A 4651-nucleotide genomic window follows, 5' to 3' on the forward strand; every position below is an offset into this window, starting at 1 on the left:
TAAGCTTGTTCTAAGTAGGTGCTTTAGACCACTGAGCCATCTCACCAGCCCTTAAATGTTACTTTTTAAAAATTTTTTAGGACTAATGATAAATGATGAGGTAGAATAGCTTCAGCAGATTTCCTAGCCCTAGGCCCCAAAATTAAGTTTGCACTGACTTTAGATACTGGTGGCCCTTTAGGAAGGGGAGGTCTGTGTGGCTGTGTGCCCGCTCTGTAATGCAAAGACTGTTGTTTCCTTTTTCAAATAACTCAATCTCACTGACACGTAAGCCCTCAGCAGAACTCTAATAAAAGACCAATTTGTAAAACTGGGCCATTTTAATGTTTTTACAATTTAATAAATAGTTTTCTTGATGAATGTAGTCATGAGAGTTGTTCAGCAGTATTCAAGTTATGGTTTTCCTGATTGGTCTGTAGTCTTCAATAAGTGTAAGAAGTTATTGTATAAAACATCTGTCAAACTAGTAAGACTGTACTGATGCGTCCATCATTTTCAAGATTGTTGGTTGCCTGGGCATATTTACCCCAAATAACCTTGCCTCCTTGTGTCATAAGGCCCAACTTGCTCATGTTCACTTCAATCACTGTTCCCTTGATAATAGCACCCAAAGTTGTATACAGTGGTGATGAAGGATTCTTTTTCACACCAAGTATTGGCAGGCAAAAGGTGGCTTTTGGTTCAGGATGTGTTACATGGGTCTTCTTAAAATGTAAGCCCATTGGCCTAATGAATCTTTCATATTTAGGTGGTTTTCTTGTAAAGCTTCCTTCAACAAAGCAGACTTTAGTAACCATCCTCTTTCATGCCTTCTTTTTTCTCTTTCCAGTTTGAATAACTTAATACTTTCATTTCTCCTTGAGCACGAACTTTGGGCAGAGGAACTTCCCATTTTCCCGCCTTTTCTTTTTGTTTCTGTTTAATCATGTTGGAAAGTACTTTTGCACGAGACTGTCCTTCTCTGTCCAGCAGGTAGGCAGGTACTGCTCCTTGTGGAGTCCTTTCATCATTATTTTGTTTGGTGTTTCTCTTTTCATGCATCTTGATAGTCTTCTTCATTTGTATTTTCTCCACATGGTGCTGTTTGTGGTAGAGCTTAGCCTTCAGGCCAATCATTTCTTTTGCCTTCTTTGAATGTTCATGAGCCTCTTGACTTTCCTTCTTTCTCTTTTTCTCATGGTGATCCAAGTGATACCCAAGTGTTTACGATGTAATTCAATATATTCATTCTGTGGCATGATGACAGCTGCAGAGCCACCACGGGCAGCCTCAGGTGTGCAAAGAAAAGTCTTACCTTTGGGTATCCCAGAAGCATGAGCTGCCTCCGCGCAGCCAGAAACAGGAAAGCTACTTCGCTTATTTGTGATGATTCTGTTTTCCTGATGTGAGAATTCACTGCTATAAATTTCCCTCTTTCCCTTGTTTTCATTATATCCCATAGGTTCCAGGATTTTGTATTTTCATTTGATTTTAGGTATTGCTTAATTTCTTCTTTAATTTCACATGTGACCCATTGGTTGTTCAGGAGGGTGTTATTTCATTTCCATGTGTTTATCGAGTTTTTGCAGTTTCTTTTGCCATCAGTTTCCAAATTCATTGCACCATGGTCAGATAATATACATAGGATAATTTCAATTCCTTTGCATTTAATTTAATTCCTTAAGCATTTTCTATGGGCTGGTATATGCTCTATTTTAGAGAATGTCCCATGTGTAATTGAGGAGAATGTGTATTCTTTTTTGCCAATTTAATTTTTTTTTTTTTTTTTTAACCAGGGATTGAACTCAGGCCTTGCACTTGCCAGGGACGTGCTTATTCCACTGAGCCATCTCCCTGGCCCCTAAATTTAAATATTTTTATTGAAGACATTGCATTTCTACTTATAGTACAGTGCTTGAAGTGCAATGCTATGTTTCCCTGTATAAATGTTCCATTATTCAAGTATTGAGAATGCCCAGTACTTTACCATAGCAGCTCAACTTTAATAACTGTCACAGCATTTGCTACAAATTTAGGTCCTTCAATTTTATTGGTTGTGGAAGAATGCTATATCTATACTTACGGTTGGCTTTATCAACCTCTTCACTGGTGGGCCCCCGAGGAAGCACCACCAGAGGAAGGAGCTCCTCCACCAGGGAAGCCCCAGGCATCCCTCCAGGCAGCCACCTGCACTCTGGTACAGCTTGGTGATGATGGGATTGTAGACTTTCTCCAGCTCCTTCTGCTGATGCTCACATTCTTCTTTCTCCACAGTCTGATTCTTACCCAGCCAGTTGATGATGTTATTACACTTGTCAGCAATCTTGTCCAAGTAGGTAGTGAAGGTCTGGGTCTGCTTGGTAGGAATGGTGGTATTGTGCTTGGTAAAGACTGTCATGATGCCACAGAAGTTTCAATACCAAGAGAAAGAGGAGTGACAGCCAACAGTAGCAATTCTTGGACATTTTCAGACTTGTCTCCAGATAAAGTGGCTGCCTGAACAGCTGTGCCATAAGCAACTGCCTCATCAGGGTTGATGTTCTTATTCAGTTCTTTTCCATTGAAGAAGTCCTGCAGAAGCTTCTGGATCTTGGGGATATGGGTAGAACCACCCACTAGGACAGTGTCATTGGATCTGAGATTTGTCCTGTTTAGCATCTCAAAGAGCTTTCTCCACAGGGTCCAGAGTGCCACGGAATAGGTCAGCATTGAACTCTTCAAATTGAGCACAAGTAATGGAAGTATAGAAGTCAGTTGCTTCATAGAGGGAATCAATCTCAGTACTGGCTTCAGTGCTAGAAGAGAGGGTTCTCTTAGCTTGCTCACATTCAGTATGAATACAGTAGACAGCTCTTTTGCTGTTGCTGATGTCATTCTTGTGCTTGTGCTTGAATTCAGGAATAAAATGATTGACCATTTGGTTGTCAAAATCTGGTCCCCCTAAGTGGTTGTCTCCAGCTGTAGATTTCACTTCAAAAAAATCCATCTTCAATAGTGAGGATTGACATATTGAAAGTTCCACCTCCCAAATAAAAAATCAATATAGTTTTTTCAGTTTTTTGTCTAAGCCATAAGCAATAGCAGCAACTGTTGGTTTGTTGATGATTCTGAGTACATTAAGACCAGAAATAGTTCCAACATCTTCGTTGCCTGAGACTGACAGTCATTCAAGTAAGCGGCCACAGTGGCCACAACATTGGTAACAGTCTTCCCCAGATAAACTTATACAATCTCCTTCATCTTTGTCAGCACCACAGAAGACACCTCTTCTGGGTAGAAGCTCTTTGTCTTTTCTTTGTATTCTACTTGAACCTTGGGCCTGCCTGCATCATTCACCACCATGAAGGGCCAATGCTTCATTTCAGACTGGACAACAGCATCATCAAATTTACATCTAATCAGATGCTTACCATCAAAAACTATGTTGGTGGGGTTCATTGCTACTTGACTTTTTGCAGCATCTCCAGTCAGTCGTTTGGTGTCAGTGAAAGCGACATAGCTTGGAGTGGTTCAATTTCCCTGGTCATTGGCAGTTATCTGTACTTTTCTATGCTGGAAGACACCCACAGAGGAGTAGGTGGTGCCAAGATCAATGCCAACTGCAGGTCCCTTCAACGTGGTTCCTCTCATATAGGCCTGGCTATGCTAGCGAAGACACCAGACAAGAAGTCTCTCAGCTACTGGCACATTCAATGAAGAAGAATGTGTGTTCTGATGTTGTTGGGTGAAGCACTCTGAGGTCAATTAAGTCTATTTGTTTACAGGTTTAGTTTAGTTGCTGATTTTTCTTTTTGGTCTAGTTGACATATTTCTTTGCGACAGGTATTAAGGTCCCCTGTTACAATAGTGTTATTGCTTATTTAATTTTCATGTCTATTAATATTTGTCTCACATAGTTGTGTGCCCTTGTATAAGGTGTATTATATATTTATGACTGTTATTTTTTCCCCTAACAAGTATGTAGTGACTTTTTTTTTTTAAATCTCTTTTGATCATTTTTGGTTTGAAGTTTATATTGTCTCTAAACAGAATAGCTACCCCCTCCTTTTTTGCTGGGTTCCTATTGCATGGAGTATTGTTTTCCATCCTTTAACTTTCAGTCTGTGAGTTTCTTTTGGAGTTAACTATGTTTCTTGTAAACAGAATATTGGTGGATCTTCTTCTTTCTTTCTTTCTTTCTTTCTTTCTTTCTTTCTTTCTTTCTTTCTTTCTTTCTTTCGGTGGAACTGGGGATTGAACTTGGGCCCTTGTGCTTGCCAGGGAAGCACTTATTCCACTGAGCCATTTTCATGGCCTCTGGATCTTGTTTCTTGATCCATTCTGTCACTCTGTGTCTTTTGGTTGTTGAATTGTGGCTGTTAACAGTGATGGCTATAACTGACAGGTACTGACTTATCTTTGCCACACCATTTTCCTGTTTTTGGCTCCCTACTTTTCCACTCTGTTTAACTGCCTTCCCTGCTTAGTGGTTTCTTTCTGATGCTTTTCTTACAGTAGTGATCATTTCAATCTCTATCTCAAATATCAGTACCCTTTGTAGAGTTGGTTTTGTGGTCATGAATTTCTTCAGTTGTTCCTTGCCATAAAAGTATCTTCTTTCTCCATTAATTTTGAAAGATAGTGCTGCGCGGCTTATCAATCTAGATTAGAAGGAAGTTGTTTTCTTCAGAAT

The 4651-nt window shown here is 39.8% G+C and overlaps 1 pseudogene; it reads right to left on the minus strand.

Moving 5' to 3' along the window:
- The window catches only part of LOC101562542, a 36861-nt pseudogene extending 33429 nt beyond the window's left edge, over nt 1-3432 (minus strand).
- Between the last annotated feature and the right edge of the window lie 1219 nt (nt 3433-4651).

The sequence above is a fragment of the Octodon degus genome, unplaced genomic scaffold, assembly GCF_000260255.1.
Source record: "Octodon degus isolate 3935 unplaced genomic scaffold, OctDeg1.0 scaffold00019, whole genome shotgun sequence".
Lineage (NCBI taxonomy): Eukaryota > Metazoa > Chordata > Mammalia > Rodentia > Octodontidae > Octodon > Octodon degus.